This window comes from Aythya fuligula, chromosome 6 (assembly GCF_009819795.1).
Source record: "Aythya fuligula isolate bAytFul2 chromosome 6, bAytFul2.pri, whole genome shotgun sequence".
Classification (NCBI taxonomy): Eukaryota; Metazoa; Chordata; class Aves; order Anseriformes; family Anatidae; genus Aythya; species Aythya fuligula.
Window position 1 is genome coordinate 24,178,728 of NC_045564.1, and position 24,594 is coordinate 24,203,321.

General features: G+C 38.4%; 1 protein-coding gene across 6 annotated transcripts in view; it reads left to right on the forward strand.

Moving 5' to 3' along the window:
* Positions 1 to 24,594, forward strand: part of MYLK (myosin light chain kinase) — a 204,298-nt gene that overhangs the window by 24,265 nt on the left and 155,439 nt on the right. Inside the window, exon 1 of one of the 6 annotated variants that reach the window (XM_032189768.1) lies at positions 7,575 to 7,621. The exons of the other annotated variants lie outside the window; for them this stretch is intronic. The gene's annotated coding sequence lies outside the window, so the exon portion shown is untranslated. Of the gene's footprint in view, positions 1 to 7,574; positions 7,622 to 24,594 lie in introns of those variants that run through there. 6 annotated transcript variants of the gene reach the window in all.

Sequence of the window (24,594 nt, forward strand, 5' to 3'; positions counted from 1 at the left end):
CTTTCCGTACAGCTAGAATCACAGAATTCCTAGTCTGTCTGAACAGACATTGTCACAAGCACTTCAGCTGGGCTTTGACTACGCCTTCTGTTGTTCTCCAAGCCAGGAAGGCTTCCTGACACAATTCTTGTTTTGATGGATTACTTTTTTTGCGTGTACGGACAGCTCCACTGGCAGTGTAATTCATTGAGGGTGCCTTCTGTACCTCTTGGATTTTGGAGAAACGTACTGGAAAGCTGAGCATGACAAGAACATTGTAGTGTGCTTGTTTTAAGGCCAGTAACTCCTATGACAAAAACAGTATACCTTTTGCTTTGAAGTAGCTCTTAGTGCATTGAAGGAAGTTACACTGAATACTTTTCTTTTTAAAATTCCAAGTAGGTAGTACTGAAAGAAAGATTTTTCTATAAAGATATGAGTGACAATACAGTGAAAAATCCTACTTATCTGCCAAAACAAATCAAAAATGCTTCCCTAGGTAACAAGCAATGAGTGTTACACTATAATTCTGAAAATACAGTTCTCTGTGCAGGAGGAACTTGTTTTGATGGAGCTTGTCTGTTTTAGCTCTGTCTTGTCTGGGATTTATTTGAGCTTGTCAGGTCATCTGATTACCTAATGGGAGGTAGTTTTGCCTGTATTTGCTGGTACCTAGATGGCTTTTGCCTCTTTTTATATACTGTTGTCACTTTGGTGCAGTCATCTGCTTTTTACTATCCTATTATCTAATTATTAGCTTACTGAGCAGTAGGATTTTCTATCCTATCTATCCTGAATATTGCAGAAAATGTATTTTATATGAGCACATCAACTGACTTCTGAAACACAAAAAGGTATGTTTGGATTGTTTACTGAAGCATCTTAGTGGTTTTTACTTGAGATGACAAATTATGATTTTGGAATAACAGAACTACAGCCACTCTGTTTTGTTCTTAACAAAGAATTCAAGGAATATTGTGACATTAGTCTAGAATATATTTCTAAGACAGCGTGTAAACTGGGACTTTTGAAAAGTCATGTCTTAGATTTGAGAGAGATCTTCAAGGAAATCTAAATTCCTGTCCTTTTGAATGTAATGTGACTTTATTTTATTTTCAGTCCTAATTCACCCCCCCCCCCCCCCGTGCTTGGATGAATGCCAGAGTTAGGAAAAAAAGGAAAAAGTATATGAGAACAGGGGAATGAGCAGGAAAATGTTGTCACTGGTAGCAGCTGACGCTTAAGGAGTGGATCCAAGATCCCTCAAGACTAAAGATTAAAAACTTGATTACATTGCTGTACAGATCAACAGATGCAGCTCCTGGCCTGAGGAGTTTCCACCTAGAAACACTGAGTAGCAATCCTTTTATGAGCAAAGAGATGAAGAACTCAATTCTGGAAAGATGAGGTACCTTGCCAAAGGTCACTGTAGTCAGCCCTTCTCGTGCACACTGACAGCGGCCTAACTCATGTCTTTAGAGTCCAGGGCATTCCTGCCAAACCACACTTTCCTTAATGTTTTCTTACAGTCCAGTCAACAAAGTAGAAAGTTAATTACCATGGACCTGGTAGAGACCTTCCCAGTGTTATAGAGAGTGGGTGTGAACATACTCTATTCCTAGAATAAAACTACAGTTTTATCTTCCAGAAGCCTTTGGAAATAATTTTCTATCACATGGTACTCGGGCACGCAGAATTCAGCCAGTGGATTTGGTAACTTAGCACCAGGAGCCATTTACTGTTTCTGAACCTAGCGCTGCATGTACAGAACCTGGAAGCTCTCTCAGTGGGTGAGCAAAAAGCAAGCCTTCCCAAGTACCTTTTGATGTACATATATAACTTTTTTTTTTTTCTTTTGAGTGCACTGATATTGGTCAATATTTGTCAGAATTAACAGTGAAGAAATCAGGATCTTTCTTATGCTTCCAAAGGAGTCTACATTAATTTTGTCTGCTCTGGTTGCTTAAAATGAGAAAATAAATAAAGCCGTTCCATGAGGGAAAACTATTAAATACAATGAATAATTTTGCAAAGGAAGTATCATACTGTGAGATCTGACACTAGAGGTTTTTTTTCTTTTGTTTGGGGGGTATATTTATGTTCTCCCCTCCCATCCTTAGTCACCCTTCTACTTCTAAGTGATATGGAAAATGTTGGTGCCAAAAAATAGCTAGATGAAATATTGATAAATGTGGGAATCACTTACTTAGAACAGAGGCAAATTAGAAGGCAGCTGGTTTTCATCTCTTCTGTTAACTTGGGAGCAGGGGGGAGACTGAAGAATTGAGGCTATTGATTTATATCCCCATATCATGCCCTTGAAGAAGGGAAAAACGAGTGCTGAGAGTGAGAATCAAGTACACAGCATTTATTCAGGCTTCTCTTTATTATGGATTGGCTTTTAACAAATGGAGGGAATGTTCTTTGCAGCTCTTTGTCCCTGCTGTATGTCAGATGTCATAAGTGCTAGGGATGACATGAGACAAATTCATGGTATTCTTTATTCCCAAAACAACCTTCTACTTTTACTTTATTAAAAGTGGACTGAGTATACTCCAGTGTTCACGGTATTGAAGAGAAGCTGTGGTGCTGAACACAATGTCTGTGTTAATTCTAGATTGGCTGTCATAGAGGTGTTATGGTAATTAGTAAAACTGAGGATTCAAGGATCCACATGCAATAATTTAATGGAGAATGTAATTAGAATTCTTATGTATATCAAGTGATCTTGGCATTGTTATACGTGGTTCTTTCAAATATCCACTCAGGGGTGACCAGAAGAGGCAACTTAGGAATTATAATACAGAATAAAACAGAAATAATTTTTCTGTCATTATCAAAATTTATATGTGTGGCTCTGACTGTAACTCAGAAAGGCATGATAGAACTGAGTAGGATTCTGTGATGGGCAGAAAAATCAAAGGTATGGAATGACATCCATAGGACCAGAGAGTAAAACTAGGGCTCTTTAGCTTGGAAAAATGTTGGTTGGAGGCTGAAGATGTCATAAATCCAGAAATGGCATGGAGAAGGTAAACAAGGAATAATGACTCCTAGCCTCACTTGAATAAAGGCACAAATCAGTAAAACTTCGGCAATAAGCTTGAAAGAAAAGTCTTGTTTAATTAATTCATTAATTTTAATACAAGTGTGTGCAATTTCTTGTGGAACTCACTACAGTAAAATGTCATGAAGGCCAAAGTGGGTTCAGGAAAAGGTTAAATTCATAGAGGTTAAACTCAGGGACTATGTAACATGATGGCCTGTCTTCTTAAGTCCATAAACTGCTGATTTTCAGAAGCCAGAAGGGTGTATTTGGGAAAGAATTGCTGTAAGATTACTCTGGCTTTGTGTTCTTTCCCAAGGCATGTGTTACTGATGGTCACTGGAGATAGGATATGTGTAAGAATGAGACATTGGGGTATTTTCATGGCTTTCTTTCCAGCATCTCTAGGTGACTGACTCCATTTGTAGACAAGATACTTTGGTAACATTCCACCTAATGACCAAACTGCATCCTTATATTTATTCTGTACACCTCTGTTCATACAACAAAGGCATACAGTAGCCCTATCTGCCATGGCATCATCCAGGAACTTCTGAGTCACTTATTCAGTGTGACTCCATGCATTTCATCAGAGCAGCTGCCTGTGAGGTGCTGATCCCCATTCTGTTTTGTCATTTGCGTAGCATCTAGATGCTCATTTGCACTTTCGTTGCTACTACTTTAATTGTCTTGGAAACCTTTTCCATTATATCCACTTCTCTTTGTTGAAGTTATTCACAGTTGTTATCTAGTTAATTTAGCTGTTGCTTTCCTAGTTGGAACCCACACTTCTTTCCAGCCCCTGTCTATCCACTTTCGGTTTTCAGTATTTTTTTCCTTAAAATAATGGGTGGGGGGTATTTCCTACTTTTGTCATGGAAAGGATGGAAGTGTGGTACTCGGGTTCATGTTTGTTGTGTCTGAGGGAAGCAACACTGTAAACTGTTTGCTCTGTAAATCTCCTTTGACAAATGACCGACAATTGTTTTTCACATGGGCAAAATGCACGTGGGATTTTGTTTTTCAGGACTTTGCTTGTTTAATCCTGTAACTGCCATGAGTGAAGTTCAGGTCAATGCTGGTGTCACATCAGTGGTGTGTGAGCCAGCACAGTGAAGCTGCAGGGGCCCGCTCGTTTGTTAACCTCTGTAGTAGTATGCTCAGAAAGTGTGTATACTTTTGCTGCTGTCCCAGAGACTGGGAGTGGGAACTTGGAATTTTCCCACTACAATCAATAGGAAACAAGAAAGTACTGAGGAATGAGAATTGCTTTCCTTTCTGGTACCTGGCTTGTTGCCTATTTTTGTGATTTATGTAGTATTCCATCTTTCACAGTCCTCGAGGGGTGCAGAGGTGACTGCTTTCTTCCCTGGTAATGCATATTAAAATACAGTTTGCATGCAGTGTGAATGTATGCAGCCCTGGGCGTGCCATCTTCAGGGAGCTGAGGAGGCTTTTATGCCTTTCTGAGAAGGATGTCTTGTTGACAAAACTGTCCTGAGGGAAAGCAAAGAGCTGCGTCTCAAACACAAGATTTAAATAAATAAAGCATGCTTCTTTAAAAAGAACTAGCTAAAGGTTGAAGGTTAGACAAATATAACAGTCATACCCTACTTTCTATGACCAGAAGATTTCAAACTACCTTTTGGGCTCTTGTAGTTGTGAAGAAACCTTTTGAAGTGTGACCAACATGCAACTGCTGCAGCCACAGCCACCTGAGTTGGCAGGCAGCCTGAAACAATAAGCCTTGAGGTGTGAATTCCTCTCATTCATTCAATGGGTGGCTAATTCAAGTGGCATCGATTGGACTTTAAAGGTGAACCTTAACCGTTGCATTGTGCATCAGAGCAGCTCGAAAAATGGAAGGGGTGTGTAATGAAGGTGAGTGGCATTGTGTTGGGCAGTCTTTTAACAAACACTTAGCTTCTGAGTATCTGTGCAGCACGAGTCTGCTCAATTAAAGATACATTAGTTATAGATGAGTGGAGATAAACAGTGGAAAGCATGAAGTAAATAAAGAGAGAGGGAAAAATAGACTTTAGTCATAAAATTTCAACTGGAGTTAGTCATGCATTTGCATGCTGGCAGTCTCATGATCACTGAAATATTCTACAATCTTACAATGCAGAAATGTTTGTGTGCTTGCTGGATTTGGCATTGGTACCTATCTAATCAGAGGGGGAAGAGATTGAGTGTGCTTCTTACCTGATGTGAGTAGATTTTTTAGATAGGGAAGTGCAAGCTATATTTTGTTGCTGGCAGAAGTAAATAGTACACTTATACTTTTCATTAAGTACAAAAAGATTGGTTTGAGGGGGAGAGTGTTTTAGCTATGTGGTCCAACTCAGAAAGTACCGACATGGTCTTTTAAAAAGGTTTTGTGATCATCTGTGTTAGAGAACACAGAACAGATTTACTGTATGAGTTTTTATTTCAAAGCAGCTCCAGCTGCTAAATAACAGTCTTGAGAGGCTGAGATGCAGCTAAAAATCTCCTTTTTGTTTCTCTATATCAAACATGGCTTAATTGCTCTGATTAGATTATTAATATTTTCAAATTGTTCTATAGTTAAAGGATTTCGGTGCCATAGTTTGGGAAAAGGACTGCTAGCCTCAAAGTGCTGTTGTCTGGAATTAAGTCAAATACTACAAAAGTAGAAAAGTAAGGTAGTAAAGCCTTCTGAGACATTTGTTGTGGATAGGAAGAACTCTCAGATTAACATGGAAGTCAGTTCTATAGAAGCCAGGAGCAGATAGACATTGGCCACTGGTAGTGATAAGGAAATACTGATTTGAATATTTATAGTTAGTTATAGCAAAATCCTTCTTAGGCTGTGTCCTCCCCTTACAGAAGCTTCTTGACAGCATATTCTCTTTGTCCATTTGGACATTTAATGATAAAATAGACTTTTGCCAAGAAGCCTGGAAGATCAAACAGCAGAGCTAGTCCAGAAACATTTTGCTGAACAAAATAATCTTAATTCACGTCACTGGGCCTCATGTGGGCCTGTAGTTGCCTCAGAAAGCTTGAACCTTTGTGGGTTTGAATTGTTCTGGATGCCCATTGCTCTAAGCATTGACCTTTAAAAATAATGCTGCAGGTTTTTCCATCCTGGCTTAATGGGTTTGTTAACACGTGTCCTACCTTTTGTTTAGAAACTCTTAAACACTGTGAAAGAGGCACTGCAGTTTTCATCTGTTGGTAGAGTTATGTCAGAGCCACCTTAAGTCTGCCTAGTTTCACACTCTGCTTTGAGTCATTACTTTCCCTGGTGTATCACATGTACTTTCCAAAGTAAGTGGCCAAATGCTGTGAAACTTATTGGAAAGGTTTAAAATCTTTGACCTGTACCACGTTCCACTTGTTCCAGTTTTTCTTAGACTCTCTACAATTGGTAATTCCATTCAGTCCTTCCCTTATCCTTCTAATCAGATCCCTCCTAGATCTTTTTCCATTCTGCTGTTCTTGGAGACTTCTGGACTTGTTGCCCCAAACTCCTAAACTGGTTTGTTCTCGTGCCTTGTAAGTGTTATAAAATTTTTTAGGTATCCAATAGCTGCCTAGGTCTTCAAACTGATGCTGTATCTACTACTGCCCTAATTGATGCTGCTCACCTGGTACTGTTAAAGCTGCATCCCACATCAATGATGGCCACAATCCAAGGCTGGGAGTAACAAATCACATAAAAAAGCTGCAATACCTGGAAAGCAGCTTGGGACAAATGGACACATGAGTGTGTCCGATACTGATGCCAGTGTTCCTGGAGGCCTTACTGTCTCCCCAGTAAAACAGGTCCAGAGGTTGGCTTTGTTTCCCTACGGCTGAATTCAGCCAAGATCATTCCTATCCAGCTTCTTAAGTGACTTGAAAACACTGAAATGAATTGCTTTAAACCCTAATATGTAATTTCTATTACTGAGAAGGATGCATTCACTGCCAGCATGGTACTGGTGCTGAAAGTGGATTACATTAGCCTTTTGTTTGAAATCAATTGAGTTTACAACTCCACTTCAAAGTCTTTATAGCTTTAAAATAGAGCCAGCAGAAACTGTTTAACAAGTCAATGCTGCCCTGGGATTTGCATTGTTCTATCTTTAGTTGTGAGAAGGAAAGACTTCATTTTCCTGTACTTTCACTTCACCCAGGGAGAGTGTTGCAGAACAATAAGCAGCCTATTCAGTTTTGCCTTACCACTGGTTTGCTAGGATTTGCCTAGGCGCAGATGTCTCTTTATGCAATGAATTGTAACTCCTCCAGTGTTTCCGAGTGCTCTCACTTGAAAGCCTGATTTATTGTTAGATCACACTGTCCTTTTGGATTATTTCACTTTTGAAAACTTTAGATATGATGAAGAATACCTTAAAAAGTTGTTTATGGAACAGTGGAGCCTTTTAAACTTTGCACATTAAATTCTTGCTCCAATTACACAAAGAGCAGCACATTTTTTCAATGACCAAGGGAAAACAAAAGCAATAGTTTATATTGTGAATGCTACCCTGCCATTTCAAATTCATAAATTTCTCAATCACTGCATGAGTTATAATGAAACCAACAAACCAGGAAGCCTTTGCTTAAACATGAATTACATCTTTTGAGGTAGGGGACGGTTTTTGATAAAGTAAGGGCTTCTTTTTAACTTCTGCACAATGGAAAGACTTTTGTCAATGTAAGCAGGCAGAAGGAGAAGCAGAGAGTGAGTGGGTGAGTACCATTGTTTCACTAAATATTTGTCTTTGCTCTCTCATTTATGGATCAAGCAGTGAGGAAGCTGAAGCAAGCAACAATGTGCCCTTACCTTAATAAAATTCTACATCAGTCTTGGTCTGCTTTTCATCTATTCCCTGGTCTGTGTTTTTCCAACTCAGGCATAAAACTTCCTTCTTTTTCAAGGGCCACTCACCTAGAAGAAGATGAAATGAAATGTCAGCTCTGTGGAAATTAAGATAATAGCTGTTTCCTTTTTAGGGCTAAGGTAGTTTAATTTCTAGTTTGAGGAGGAAGTGTAGGCAGTGGGCTAGTTCTAGAGTTCATCAAAAATGCAGTAGATAACAAAGAGCAATATGCATTCAAATAAAGTTTGGTGTGCTGAGCATGCAGATTTTTCTGTGTCTCTGCCACAGGAGGATCCCCAGACAGTTCTGGACTCCCCTTTGCCTCTTTCCTTTCAAGGGCAGGAAAAAGGGGAGACGTGCATATGTTCATTCTATGAAAAAACTTCCAAATGCACAGTTCCAAATACGTGGAACTCCAAGGTCTGTAGCTGGTGTGAGCATCAGGCAGAACCTGAAGCAGGATTTCCCACAGTCTCTGAATGCCTGTGAATATCTGGGTTCTGACTCGTTTGGGGTAAGTCAAGGCTGGTTTTGCACCTTCTACCTTTAACTGGAAACGACTTCTTTCAGACTGGCCTGCATTTTCCCTTGAAATGCTCTATCTGTGACAAAGGAACTGTTTTATTGAATTACTTTGCCAGAAAAATCCTCATTCGCTCCTATTCCATCAACATCTCTTTTTTTTAGAGGAACACAAAGAGACCTTGGCTGTCCAGCTCTCTTACATGTGGTATCTCTGACACCTAACATAAGGCTCTGTCTTGCCACACAAAATGAAACAAAGTTTGAGTAGCCTGGTAGCATGAAGTGTTAAAACTTTGGACAGCCCCTGGTGTTTGCTGCTCAGAGCTTCCTTGTTCATATAGCACACACACAAAATGCAAGTGATGGGACTGAAAAGATCTTGGGGTGTGTGTGTGGAAGTGGTAGATAATGGGTAAGGCAGTGTGCCTCCCTCTCTAGCTGTTGTTTCTACTAAGCATCTACAGGAATTTGTTTCATCACTTGTTTTGCAGTACTGCCAAAGGGAAAGAAGCAACTAATATCAAGTGAGCAAAGCCTGAATTAGATTTTGTACTCTGATTCTTTATCTAATGATTTTAATGTCTCTGTGTTCTAGGACAGATAAGATTGATGCTAAGACTGGAGGTTGTGACTAATACTTATTTTTGCATTCCCTGAAGATTTGTGGAAAGGAGAGGAAAGGAGAGGAAAGGAGAGGAAAGGAGAGGAAAGGAAAGGAGAGGAAAGGAGAGGAAAGGAGAGGAAAGGAAAGGAGAGGAAAGGAAAGGAGAGGAAAGGAAAGGAGAGGAAAGGAGAGGAAAGGAGAGGAAAGGAGAGGAAAGGAAAGGAAAGGAAAGGAAAGGAAAGGAAAGGAAAAGGAAAGGAAAGGAAAGGAAAGGAAAGGAAAGGAAAGGAAAGGAAAGGAAAGGAAAGGAAAGGAAAGGAAAGGAAAGGAAAGGAGAAGAAAAAAGTAATAAACCCAGGCCTTCTGCTTAGATCTTAGAAGAACATGCTATCACAAAATGGCTTTGAATGAATAATAACTGGTATTTACAAATAGTTTTTTCTGTTGGAGGGCAATTTTGAATCCAAGTAAGCTCTTCATTATAAATGCTGGTTTCCCAGTGCTGGTACAGCAGACACATCAGTGCCTCATGCTGCCAAGCACTGTGGTTTTTCAGAAGGAAGAAAAGGGCTTAATGCTATTTGTTCAACCCAGCCAGAGATCTACTGTTTATAATCTGAAATATCATAAAATGTGTTTTCAATTACCTCGTGCATATTTTTAAAGAATTAAATTTCCATCAAAGGATTTTGTGAGCTGTTTGATCTCACTGTGTCTAAAGAGCCCAATCTGACTGGAGATAATTTTGTCTGAACACATATGGCCCAATTGTAACAAATGTGCCTTTTCAGTGTCTATGACTTTAAGAGAAATCAGACAATTTATTAGTGAGAGATGAGGATGGTGGGGGGCTAATTTCCAGTGTTAGCTGTGAAATGAGGAGCTAAGGACTGGACGTGTAAAGGGACTATGGTTCTTTGTGCTCTATGGCTGACTTAAGCTTTTGTTTTCCCACTGTGTTAATCTGGATATAGTATTCCATTTTCCAGACATCTTTAAGCGTGAGACAGAGCCCTACCCTACTGTGAGAACCTGGAGACAAAAGATATAGTTTTTTTTTGTTGTTGCACAGCTTCTTTGCAATGAGTTTCAGTACACAAAGCAAAGATAAAAGAAAGAGAAAGAAAAATGAAATGTTTTTATCCAGAAATAGTGTCAGATGTTTGAATTCCTGCTACCTGGTTGTTCTGCCTGCTATGTCATGTTGTCTTTCCAGAGTCAGGCTTGGAAGAGTGGAATGATGAATTCAGATTTTTGTTGCTCCTAGACGGGAACTGCAGTATTTAAACCAGAAAAGAAAGGAAAAATGTGGAAAGTCTACACCTTTTCTTGCTGTACTAGTGCCTCTTACACCAAGAAACACCTGGAAAAATTAGCTTAAGTCTCAAGAGTGATAATTAGTCCCGTGGATTAGCATGGTCATGTTGCTATTTTAGCTTTGAACCGGCCTGGATGTGTCTATAGGATATTGTACTGCCCTGATTAGGCTTACACTGGATGTAAGAACACCTTTCCCATTCTATTAAAGGAGCTGTCATACCTCCTTAATCAACATCCCTATTTGGAAACAACTCTCCTACTGCAGTCCAGCATGTATACTTGCTTTTGATTTCTGTTCCTGTCATGCTTTGTTCTTAAGGAATTCTGATATGAAAGCGGAGATTTTCTTGTACATTTTGCTTCTTCCTAGCACTTACTGCCCACCTGAAATCCAGGTCTTGTTTCAGTTCAGCTGAAGATTGGGTAGCTGTTGCTATTTCTACCCACTAATTCACAGTTCCTTCAGAAAGATAAATTTATCTGCATTTAACTAATAAATGAAAACACTTACTATGCCAAACTAAATTGAAATTAAATTGGGGACATTTGATTATTTGTGTTTGTGTGGTGGCCTTTGATCAGTCTTCTGCTGACATTGTAATTGTTATTTAGGAAATGCCTGTGATGTCACAAATAGATGTCACATGGAAAATAAACAGCAGAAGGTGAAGCCTTAAAAAGAGCCTTTCTATGCAGATGTCATCCAAACTAAGGAAAGGGAAAGAGAAAGACAGACACTCTGTAGAGCAACACCAGTTGTATCTAAACAGAAAGGGGCCTATTTTTTCCAAGTTTCCAGCTAGTGATAGTAGAGGCAGTAATGAGATACAGAACTGCTTTCCATCTTACCCTGCCAATTTAGCTCCAACAAAGGTGCCAAATAAGTTTCCATTTTGAGTTTTTTTCAGTAGAAAACAGCTTTAGCAAAATCCCTGCTCTTTTTTCTGTTGAAATTTTCTTTCCCAGTTTGTGATATTTGCTACCTGTCTGAGTGTCATTAGCATGAAGCAATGGAAGATTTGTACAAATGATATGTATGGAAAATCTCTAAATCATTCACTGTCTGTTTCTTAGTACTGCTGGAAGAGAAAGTAGTGATATCTCTAGGGATGGTTTTTCTATCAGCTGGACCTTCACTAATGTGATTAACAGGCTAAATGCTCAAAATAAATCCATCGCTGGCATCAGTTATATTGGAGGTGAATTTTATTCGCTTGTGAATACATCACTAAAAAAACAATGTTAGTTTCTGAGAGCCAGTGAGAGAATGGATCAAATTCATTATTTATTTTTATCCATACGGAGTTTCAGATTCATATTCCTATATGACACGTATGAAAATGTTACTACATTATGACCTTCAGTTTGACTGAAATTCCCTCGTGTCAGAAGCACCTTGACTGCAGTATACCACATTCTGATTCTGGGTGAGTGGTTAATTGTAAGGACTCGTTGACACCATGCAAGCCTCAGTGGGGCAGAGTTTGTGGTTGGTTTTGATGTTGCTTGGTTTGGCTTTCCTTGTTGTTTTTGTTTGTTTGTTTTGTTTCTGTTTTCTTCCTTTTTTAAAGTCAATAATATAAGTAGAGACGGCTTATTATATGTGCTAATCTGAATTTTATTGCAAGGCAGAATCTTGTTAACAGTCACTTGTTAGATCAAAAATATGGGAGAAGAGCATGGGTCAGAAGACAGGCTGTTACATCTGACAAAGCCTAGCTTTGGAAAGGTCTGGGGGCTAGTACTGGATAAACAAGGAAATAAGGACTCTCATTGTGATGCAGTAGACAAGAAGTTTGATTAAAACCTTACTGAGCTATAGAGGAGGAAAAAAACATCAAGGAGAAGGAGAGGTGAGGTGTTACTTTTTAGAGACCGTTATACATTTACTATCCAATACTAGTAGCCACACTTCACGAAAGAGGCTGAAATTGGAAAGGATTCAGGAAATAGATAAAAGAATGAGTCATTTTCTGGAAAAATGCCTTGAAACCAGAGACTAAAGAAGCTTGGTCCATGTAACTTTTCAAAAGGATAAAATGTGACTCTTACTGGTTCTAATTGTACCTACCTGGATAGGAGGTTACTTGTGGTGGAATGAGATTCAGAGGCTGGAAGCTGAAGGAGAGCTTAATTCCCTTAGAAGCGAGATGCCAAAATGCTGAACCACCTTTAAAGTAAATAAGCAATAATAATAATTTGGATTTAGAGACATCTTAGGGTGACTGGATGTCTTCTACAGAGTATCTTAAATAAGAGGAGGAATTCTTGCATGATTCCTTTGGTCTGTGTCCCACTAAGCTCAGACAATATGATTGGAATAATCTTCTTCGACTTTGAACTCAGTAAAACTTCTCAGTTGCCAGTTTGAATTCAGTTCAAACTTCCACTTTGTGGTCCTGTTTATAGTCTATCTGAAGACCTATTTAGAAGATAATTAGTGTTGTCTTATTTTTGGAGGACAGATAGCTGTTAAAAAGCATCTTTATAACTGGTGCCAAGGGAAAGCCTCCTTAGACCCTGTGTGACTTTGGTAGTTCTCTATTGTTACCATATTGCTTTAACTCTGGAGTTACAGCTGGCTGTCTTCCCATAAATCGTGTTGAAGACTCGTAGCCAAATGAAGGCTGGAATCTCTGTTCATTTGTACTGTAAAGCTAGCACAGGTAAACTAGGGAAAAACTGGAGTATACAGCCAGCCTTAGAGCACACAAACAGGACAAGCTTTTGTTCTCTAATCCCACTTCTGTGGTTTTTGAGAATTCAATTTGGCCAAAAATGTTACGAATGAGTGAGCATAAGTGTGCATGTCACCCTGAAGCACGCTCAAGTGTAAGGCTTGTGTCAGTAGAAGCAGGCGAAGCTTGTGTGCATTTGTGTGCAACAGAGACGTACAGAAAGCTTGAGCTTTAACGAAGGCAATTTGGGTTATTTTGTCCACTGTAGCTGTGACTTCAAAAACAAAATAAAAAATAGTAATTTGACTAAAGAGAGCCACAATGAGCAGCTGGATTGTATTACTGGTAGGTGTGTCAGCCACAGGAAGGCCTGCTGTCTCCTTCTGTCAGGGCTATGGGAAAACTGGCAGTCTCTGAAAATGCCTCACTTCTCAGCTCATATGCAAATTGAAACCCAAAAGAAGAATAAGATCACTTTATCCTCGGTCTGTCTGAGGAGCCAGCTACTGATAATGAAAACATGTATGGTATTGCACAAGGACAATGACTTCTCTTAAGAGGTGTTTGAAATCTCTTAAGGAGAGTTGCCACTGTTACAGGTGAGCCTATATAGTACCTAATTAGAATGTATTGATCCAAATTTGAGAGAAAAAGATGAAAAGCAATCACAGTTTATTGAGCAAAATTTTCAAGAGTACCAGCACAGTATTTCCACCATGGAGTGAAAAATTGGCGTCTGTGAGTGTTTCTCATGTAAACACATTCTTTTTTCAAGTAACCTTATTTCATGTGTTTGTGTTTATTCCAAAATACACAAATCATCCTGGGTGAAAGCTATAAACTTTATCTTATTTGTTTTGTTTGGAAATGGCATTGGCCTCTCTCAGACCCATAGAAAATGAATGGCTCTAGTGACTGGCACAGTAGAGAGGAATTTAGGTTTAGGTTATGGACTGCAGTTATCAAAATACATGGGAGGGTATTTCCCAGGGCTTTCCAGTGGACAAATCATCATCGTAAAGGTGGCAGATGCTCTTCTGTGTATGCTGTAAGTCTCTATGCCTCCCTCTTCTTGCAGAATATACATATATATATATATATAGTCTTTTGAAAATACACAGAAAGAAAGGGTCATATGAAATATGTCTATGATTCTATGAATAGGTTTCCGAATTTCGTTGATTAATAGAACGATTTCCACCAAGAAGTAAGTGGGAACTCCTCTTGCCTGAGCCAGCATGCAGGACTGGAAAACCCCAACTCAGTTCTTATCTGGAAAAGATAAGAGAATTTTTGCTGTATTCCATATGTTCTCAAGACAGTTGTGCTAACAGTTTGAAGACTGATCAGCAAAGACTAGGCTAATCATTTCAACTCTCTGTAGGCAGTCTTTTATTTCTAATAAATGGCAATACCTTCAACAAGTCTCCTGTGTATCTGTTGGTAATACATTCTCTTGCTGCCTGTTTAAACAACTGTAGTTTCAGTCATATACCTGTTGTCTAAATCTCTTACCTTCAGTATTTACAGATTTGCAGTAATGCATAGAGGATAGTCTATTTCTGGCCAAGGTGCTTGCTTCTTTTTTTTTTTTTTTTTTTTTTTTTTTTTTTTTTTTACCATGCAGTTTATCTGTATTGTATTTGTGCTGTCTTGCCTGTTTTCTCTGTAAAGTTCCAGGTGTAGCAGACACAGCTACATTTAACCTGAGCCCAACCATTACCAAGGAAAAGAGGAAGCTGTTAGCTCTGAATGGGGTATGATACTGCACTAGACTGAGATTCAACTTATTAACAAGGCACAAAACCAGTCTAGGTTTCAGCAAAGAGAATGGCTGAAGCACTGGGATACAACTGTAGTGCATTATCTGTGGGTATGGCAATGCACTGTTTGTTTTGGATATCTTGGAATTTAGAGACATTGGAGGAGGAAGAGTTTTTGGTTGGTCAGGTTTACTGTTAAAATGCGTTTCACTGCACAGATCATCTTCAGTTAAATATTCACTTAAATATTTCTTTGGGGAAGTGAGCGTAGAAGGAAGTAATTTTCTACTTACTGAAAATCTTATGGGGACCAGGAATAGATGAGGGTTGATTCTTTATGGGGAATGGCATATATTGTTGCTTTTCATGGCACAGCTCTGATTAATTTTAATACTACTTAAAGGAAATTTCGATATATTTTATGTGATTAGACTTTCTTTCCCCTCCTCTTCCCCTCTAAAAATCCCATCCGTGCAATATAAAACTACTGGCTCCCCTTATGAGTCTAAATTTAAGGAATTATATTTCAAACAGCTGATGCAAGTTATTGTAATCCATCCACTCCACTCTTGTGAATGTCTGCTTCTCAAGTGGATTCAAAAATCCTGAAAGAAATTTAGATAAACACGACTATATTATGAAGTCTATAAAAGGAGAAACTATTGACCATTTATGAGAATTAAATACACAAATTCTAGACTTTTTTTCTTTTTTTTTTTTTTTTTGCAAATTGTATAGTCTTATCAGCTTTCCAACTACTGAAGGATTTGAGGTTCTTTTTCTTCCTCTTATGACTAAAAGTTACAGCCTTCTTCTAGTTAAAGGGATGCCAATGACTGTATTTTCAATTACTGTGTTTTCCAGTGTTCATGTGTCTGAACCTCTAAATAATGTATGTATAAAACTCCTGAAGGCAGTAGCCCTGTTCCCATAAATGCATTAATTCAGTACAGTTTGGATCTTCCATCCTTTAAAGGGTGGTGAATTAAGTTTGCAATGAATTTCCATTTTTCCTATTATTGAGTGATGTCATTGCAGGAATAAAGAAAGAAAATGAATACAGCTGGAGCAGCCAAAATTCACAAGAGCAGAAGATGTTAATTTTTTTGTTTTTCATTAAAAGCTCATTCCAGAGAAGTATATTTTTCCAATACTTAACAGCTAGTGAGAAGCTGGGAGCTGAAAAGAACTGGTCATAAGCAGGTATTGCTTAATCTATTTTCCCTGCTTGTTGATGCTGCAGTACTTCCACTACAGAGCCAATCTTTTGAGTATCCCCCACAGAATCAAAAGCAGAGATTTTGATCCTTCATGAGCTGGAAAATCTTGATTTCTTTGTGGTTTAATAAAGCCAGTTTGTGTTACAGTGACAAGTCTGCTTTTTCAGCATGAAGCAATGTAGCAGTTATAGTGAGTGAGCGCAGGTGAAGATGGCTCATATTGGTATTCAGAAGAAATTCCATAGATCAATGTTATATATTTTCTTTTCTGTCTCTGCAGATTATAAATCTATAATGTACCAAGAACTGTTCTTTAGCTTAGTCAATATTTTATAATGCCATTAAGGTAGGAGATGTATTGGTGCAGAGCTGTCAATGGTAGCTTTATTTTATTTTATTTTATTTTATTTTATTTTATTTTATTTTATTTTATTTTATTTTATTTTATTTTATTTTATTTTATTTTATTTTATTTTATTTTATTTTATTTTATTTTATTTATTTTATTTTATTATTTTATTTTATTTTTCTTCTTGTGATATGGGAATGGGTGTCTAGGAGAATCAATCACCCTAGACAACTAGGGTGTCTAGTAGAATCGATCCAGCACAGAAAGTTGGGTTGAAAACGACAGTTAAACCACTTATTATGATGGTAAATTAATACCTTAAACACCTGCCTACTCAACAGGTCTGCCTCTGGCCTCTTCAAAGTCTTATCTGCTAATTTTCACCCACTAGAAAAGTCTTTTGGTGCTCTTATCTCTTCAAAATCATCCTAGGAGGAAATCTGTCAGCCATCACTAGTGGTACTCTATATAAAAAGTTTTTAAGCTTATAAAAGAGACAGGTAGGAGAAGCACAATTGGCCCTTTTTCATAATAAGCCCTTGAAGATTTGAGGTTGGTGCCTGGAAATCCAGTGTGACTGTAGTTCCTGTCTCTGTTCGATGTATGAAGAGATAGCCCTGCTGCTCCCTGACATCTGTTACTTTCCTGGGCTGCCCTGAGGCAGTGGGGAATTGCTGAGTGTTGATATTTCCATTATTCCCTTCTTGCTTCTAAATCCCTTTGATCATTGGATCCACATGGCTGAATGCAAGTGGAATTAATATCACTTTAAGCCTCCAGGCTCATTCAATTTAGCATGTCTCTTCCTTCATATGCATTCAATATAAGAGCCTCCTGTTGAACTGAAAACAAATACAGTGCATTTGTCTGCTTAATTCATTTTACAAGCTTCGAAGACTCTGTGCTGCTGTTCCCCAGCTAACATATGTTTAAAAAAAATAATAATAACAGAAGTTAATAATAATAACAGATTCATTCTTCTGTGGCTTTGTGTGGCACAGGAGCAAAGCAGTCACTTGCTGAACTGGACCAGTAGATTCTCAGCTGAAAAACAATTATTGTGACTACAGCAGCAAGAATCTCCGCAGCTTCATGCATGCAGGCTCAGTATGGATCTGTTTTATCCTGTTTCTGCTTGATGTGGGTTTGCAGTAAGCTTGGGTTTCAAATGCAGACAAAAGCCAATACTGTGGAAAGAAAAACTTGCTGTGATTAGGGATGGCAATGGTAACTGAAATGTTTGCCAACCTCAGGAAATTGGAATAAGTTTTAGACTTACAAGAAACTCTTTCAAGTTGGGTAATTTTATTTAGTTCAAGTTTTGTTATAAGGATATCTAATCATGATATCAGAAACCCGTAGAAATTGTTTTCCTTAAGGTTTTCTCCCAGATATCTTTTCATGCATAGCACCAATAAACCCAGAACAGTGTCTGTTTTTCCAGCACAGGAGCAGCCACCTCTTTGTAGTAAGCAGTTAATAATTGTTTCAGATATCTCATGGGCTTAGATAATAGTGCTGGGAAAAGCTGTTCTTGCCTGTTTTGCTAACAAATCAATTCTTATTTGGAGTTCTGCTGCCTGCTGGTATTTGTTCTTGCTGTAATTTCATATCCAAAACTTTAAAATAGAAAATTGGGCAGTTCTGAGTCTTTTTAAAATGTCTTGACTTTCCCCCCCCCCCCCCCCCCCCCCCCCTCATTCCTCAAGAAGGGAATCAGTTTTGGCTTTGTGTTCGTGACTCTGTGTGCATTAGAAATACATGTACCAATGCTTTGTTGAACATGAAGTGTAATACCATCTTCTAGGATCCTAGAAAAGCTTATTTCAGTGTCATTTATTGGGTGAATCATTCTGATGTATCCTGTAGAACCAACCAAATAAAATTGCTGGCTCTGATCACTTGGGTTGCAACATCCTCTAAACAAAACTGCATATGGCCACACGCTTTAAAGCACCAGACTTGGTTGTGTTCTGCACTTTAACGACAAAGCATAAAGCCGCAACAGGTACCTCATAACAACTTGCATAATTTCTATAATCTCTTTTATGGCCATCCTACATTTCTGAATATCTGCTTGCTAAGAGTTTAAGTATAAATTCTTTGGCTGTCATTCCTAGTCATACAAAGCTGGCATGAATGGCACTTACAGTGCAAATAATAAAGATGATTAGAAACTGAAGACTCAGGCTCTACTGTTTTCTTGCAGCAGGGTTTTGATATCAAGTTGTCAAATGTACTTTAAAAAAACACAACTCTCATAGCCATCTCGAAGATGAATAGCATTCTTTTATTAACCAGGAGGTGCATTAGGAGAATGGGGACAGGAAAAGATCACAAACTGAGAGGGAATCAAGATCAGAAGCAGAATTTGGAAGCTTGGACTCCCTGTCCACTATTCAAATTACTAGATCTTCTGTGGAATTTGCCTAGATTACTCTGTTTAGGGGTTATCTATTAAAGCAATGAAAAGGATGCTTTGAAATGTCTCTACTATGTGAAAACAGGACTGTGCTATTTAATCTAAAGAAGAAAAATCTTGCTAGCTACTCTATCTCTGGTTTCAGATAACTTAGTCATTCTGACTATGAGGCTGTTGCCTCAGAGGCAGAAATCATCCTTTGTCCTGTACCTCACCAGGCAGATTCCTAGAGGCTGTTTTTTCCTGTCAGATAAGAAATAGAATAAATAATGCCAGGTCATTGTGATTGCAGATCTCACAGAACTATAGTACTGTAGTTCATGATTAATGGGTTTACACTGAGCTGCCAAAACTTTTACAGAAGGATGTGCTACCAGATCCCCAGCCAGTGTACACTGGTTCACTTTTGTGACCCTATGAAAATAAACTGATTTGCACCAGCTGCAAACTTAGCTTCCTACCCTTAGAGATTCCTGTCCCTTATGAAAACATAATAATCACAATAAAAAAAAAAAAAAAAAAAAAAAAGTTCTATTTACCTGTGCTTGTCTGGCTTCTGTACTTTACCTTTAATTTTAAATAATCTGGTGCACTGTAAGGTATGTGTTGTTTCAGAAATAAGTAGCAGTGTCTGTAGAATATGCATCCAACAGTGATGTCACTGGAACATTGCATCACTGCTGTGGAAAGATGGAAAAGACAGGAAGAGTCAGTAGATGATCTCACAGTGATGCAAGGTATCAAGAAGGTATGAAGGAAAATAACCTTCAAGCTGAATCATGCACACTGTGGAGGGGAAAAAAATAATCCTTCAGAAAACAGATGAGTTTTTCAACAGAGTTCAACAGATTGAATACCGCCATGAGGAAATGCAGGGGAAGAAGCAGATGGTAAACATGGGAAAAGCAGAACTTCTCAGATCAGTTCTTGTTCAGCTGTTTAAGAACTGAAGAAAACACTAGTTCACAGAGCCCAAGGCCAGTAACAGAACTGGGTTCTGCTTCTTCTATGGGCTTTCTGTATGTCTTCACTAAAATCATTGAGAGTTCAGATATGAAGCTAAAAGGTGCATTGGAGAGATGTAGCTGATGTGGTATGGGGACATGTAAAAACCTAACGCAGCTGTGGCTTCATTGGAGTAGCCCGAGGTGAGATACTGTGAAAAATCGCCTAAGCAGAAGCAAAGGTGAATAGATCACTTAATAATTAACTGAATATTTTGCAACACTGGAGAGGAAGGTGGAGATATATTGACAGGGAAGAGGTCCTTGGCCGTTGGGAACAGTGGCAAAGGCATTGGATTTGTGGGAAAAGTATTTGAGGCATCAGTGAACTTTTCCTGTGCTGTAGCATGTAAAATTCTCCTGAGCACCGGATGCTGGGCAATACAAGCTCTGATACTGTGGCGAGCCAGGAACTCCACTGCCAGCCTACGATGTGCTGAGCAAAAAGGTCTTTGCACCTTCACTGCCGTCTTAGCTTCCTATTTTGTGGACCCCAAAGATAGTCGGTGAGAGATTCGGATATGCTGATACTTGTCAGAATATTGTCATATTGATTTGGAGTTGTGGTACACACATCTAGTCTGTATATTCATATGGGCTTATTTTTCTTAATTAACTTCTCTCTCTCTCTCCTTCACAACTTGATTTCCCAGAAACTATTCTGGATGCTTAAATAATAATAATATTAGTCATCATCATCATCATCATCATAAAAAAATTCTCATTCTGACTCCCTTAGGTACAACTCAGTTTTCTTTATTTATTTTTTTTTATCCCTAGGAAAAAAGTGCATATTTAAGTGCTTGGTTTCTCTTCATAAGTGTTTGTTCTCACAAAGTTCTTTCAGCGATCAATTATTTCACATGTGATTTTGAGGACATCTTTTAAAACTCAAACCCAAGCATTCCAAGATCAGCAGACTTGGATATGTATCACATGAGGTGCAAATATTCCAGGAATTTCCTCAGCAAGACCAGTGAACTTTCTGTTTGTGTACCTTTCCAGTTTTCAATGCTGTGATTTCTGCTCCCTATTTACCGGTTCTGGATATGGATTATCCTTTCAACTGTCTTTTATTGGAAATGACCATCTCTCTTTTAAAAGCCTACACAAGAAAATAAGTTGTCTTGTGCGACTGATCAAACCGCCCTTTCCTAGAATTGTGTCTGTGCTGCATCTAGAGGTCCACTGGGAAAGGCAGTTTTCTGTCCTTCTCCCTTACCCTACTAGTGCTGGTTTCTAGACTAGGGGATTTTTATCTGAAAGGGGATTTTTGTGGTTTGCAGAACTCTGATTCCAGTTTGATGCTGTGTGTGATAGTTTCTTAGGATGACTTTCTGGGTTTTCCTGACACAGGAAAACAGACTCTGCATATGGGGGAAAATGGTGTGGATTTTACTGATGTTTTCTCAAACCTTCTCCACAAACTTTACAAAATTCCTTGAACTTCTATAATCCCATTAGTAGTAAACAAAGTTCAGGTTTCGCAATTCTTTTGTTATTTCCAGGTTAATTAAGAACCTTTCTTTCACAGACACCTAGAACTGAGGCTTACTTTTAATGTGTTCTTATTTTGTAAACTTGGTCAATTTTTATATTGGGAAATGGTCCTCTGAGTCCCATCTGGTTTAGAGCTTCTGTGCAGGCTTTAGAAGTGTGCCCAGTTCTGAACTGGCTTTCAGAGACTGCAGAGCTCTTTAATGAGCACAAGTCTCCTGGCTGGTGCTCTTAAATGAAGAGCATTTAGCCTCCTTCCCTCTTCAGGTGCTGCTAAGGGCACTGGCAGTCTCTTTACTGCCTTTGGTGAAACTGAAGTGAGTCAATGTTATTTTGTCTAGTGTTTACCTCAGATACATTGCTTCTGAAATAAAATATGTGCTCAGAAAGGAAACAAAACAAAACAAAAAACCACAGAGAGAGGAGAGGAAAAAAAAAAAAAAAAAGACTGGTTGGATTCTACTTTCTGTCCTCCTTGGAAGAAATAGATTGTGAGAATAAATTCGATGGAGAGAGATTGAATTTTAATCTTCAGACTTCAATAGGTTAGTCTGCTAAGTGTAAGTATCTCAATGTGATGGTGGGGAGGGGTAATTCAAGGAGAAGAGAGGGATGCTTATCTTTATCATTAAAGAAGAAATCCCTGAAGGAAAAAGGAAATGAAGAGAGAATAGAGAAAACATGGACAATTTTTATGTATAGAAGAGAGATACAAAAAAGGTAATGCAATGTGAAGTCCCAGTTGCTTTTGAAGAACTAGCTTTATTTTTTCCATTTTTGAAAAATGTCCTTAAATGCTTTATCTTATAAAAGTGAATAATACATTTATCTGTTCCTAATATAAATGTTTCACATTTTTATTCACATCTGTATAACCACTTGGATAATTGGTGCCTGCCTGACCTGCTCATTTTCAGTATTGGCATTCAGAGCAGTTTGGTGGATGTTATAAAAGGAGAATTGCCCTAGACTGGCAATTAGACAAATTAAGTGAGAAACTTCAGGGGAGTGGGAAGGGGAAGAGCAGGGAATATTTAATAAATAAATAAATAAATGTGCAAACAACAAAGTTATTTTAAAAAAAAGGAAGGGGATGAGGGAAGAATGATTCTTCCACAACCTACCTTCGTGGGTGAAAGTCTATCAAAAGAGGCTTGTATGAACCTCAGTTGTTCTTGGACTATTTGTCATCTCTTATGAGGAGAAAGAAGAGGAATCAAAGGAAGTATCCTGAAATTAGTTCAATTAAAGATAAAATTCAGCAATGGAGCCATCATGACTCTCAGCCATACTGCCAGTTCAGCTGAAAATTAATCAGACTTTGAAAGTCTTCATCCCATGTTCTTCTTTCTTTCTCCCTGTGTGACCGAACTCTTCCCACCTCGATGATTTCTGCATCCTCGGAATTGTCTGTTTAATCTCCTGTCAATTTCCTTCTTATTCCTGATTTATTTTTTAAAAAATCTCAGTCCTTCCTTTTCTTCTCTGTTTTCTCCTTGCCGCATATCCTTTCTGCCTGGAAGTGGCACAGAGGTATCTACCTCCTATCATTTGCTGCCAGTGAGGAGAGCTTATGCCCGTTACTCTCAATGTGATAGATAAATTAAGGTAACAAACAGGATCAAGCATCTGCTGAACATCTTCATCAGGTCACTGCAGTGATAAACCTTGTTCCACCTGGGCCTTTTAAAGGCAAGTGGGAAAGTTTGTGCTTTGTGATCATGATGGAAAGATTTTGATTTTATTATTTATACCACTTTTTTTCTGTGCTTATAGAATAAAAGTTGATATGTTCATTGAGCAGATATACTGCGTAAGGAGGGGTTAAGTTCTGGATGTGGCCCAGATCTTCTGACAAGAACCATCCTAATGAAATTCCATTGCAGAAGAAGGAAAACTGGCCCTTCTTGGGCTTGTCTCCCAGCAGGAAGCAGAGCAGTCAGGACAGACTTGGATCTCAGAGTGAATCCAACCAATCTTCTGCTCATACCAGCCCCACTGAGATGTGAAGGGGCTCCAAACCATTGTTTCACATATGAATCTTCTTTTACGTACACTTTTAAGATGATGGCTTCAAGAGCATGCAATGTGTGCTTTTGTGGAACACAGCTGAATAATTCTGTTGTAATCTGTATTATGTACTGCAACTATCTGATTTGCAAGCACAGTAAGAAGTATGTAAAAGAGCTTTTTTTATACAATAAGGTGTTTGAATGTAACAGGGCAGCTTCTTTATGTTTGAAATGGGAAATGTTTTTAAAGGCACAAATTTCTTTGCCTTCATGTCTACATGTCTTAAATGAAAGTTGTATTTGCTTATTATCAGAAACGGACTTTTGGCTGAGATTTGGCGCTTAAGTAAGATTAATCCAAATTCCTTCTGTCTCCCTCCTTCTTGTAAGCCCTTCAATGTTAATGATTTATATATTGATATTGTTGTGGTTTTCATAGGCTGATTTTTTTTTTTCCACCTTGTAACAGTTGTTTCTTTTCAGATTTATAGTGTTCTCTACAGAATAATAGTTGTCTTGCTGGCCCATATCCAGCATGTAAAAGTCCTATATTATATTCCAAATTTAACATCAGTTGTCAGCTGACTCATAGTCATGGGATTGGAAGGGACTTCAGAAGGCCATTCAGACTTTCCCATGTCCAAGGCTAAATCAATTGTACATGTCATTCCTGACAGACATTTGTATGGCTTCCAGCACTGAAAACTCAACAGACTCCTTAAGCAATCTCTTCCAGGTCTGCTTCAATTCTTAAACTTTTTCCTTAATGTCTAAATTGATTCTTCCCTGGTACAATTAAAAGCTTATGACTTCTGATCTTATTTCCCATTTCCCATTGAGAATTAATTTTTCTTCATTTTCTTTGCAGCAAGCTGTTAAGTGTTTCAATATAATTACCACCTTAACTTCTGCACTTAGTGGGGCCCAATTGGGGAATTTCTCCACACAAGAATTTATAAAAACACATGACGATTTTTATTTGCTAGTTTTAAAACTCTCTAGCTGGTTCAAGCTTTGAGTGCAGCATGTGGATGTGGAACCTAACAAGCTCCAAGAAGAACAGGTGGGTGGCTTCAGTGTTAGAAGCTGCTCTTGTTTGGTTACATCATTGCTAAAACCTGTACAGTAGAGGTAAAGTAGAAAAGAAGTCTCCAACTCAAATGATGCATATAGGAGCTCACATTTCATCATATAAGGACTGCTTTAATTTTTTCATAATCTCTGGTATAGCTCTCTTTGAGATGGTGCTCTTGAAGCTTTTACTTCTTTTCTTTCTATGAAAAGAGACAAGAAAAAGGCTATAGGAAGCTCTCCTGTGCCTAATAAGTAATGTGGGTGAAAGA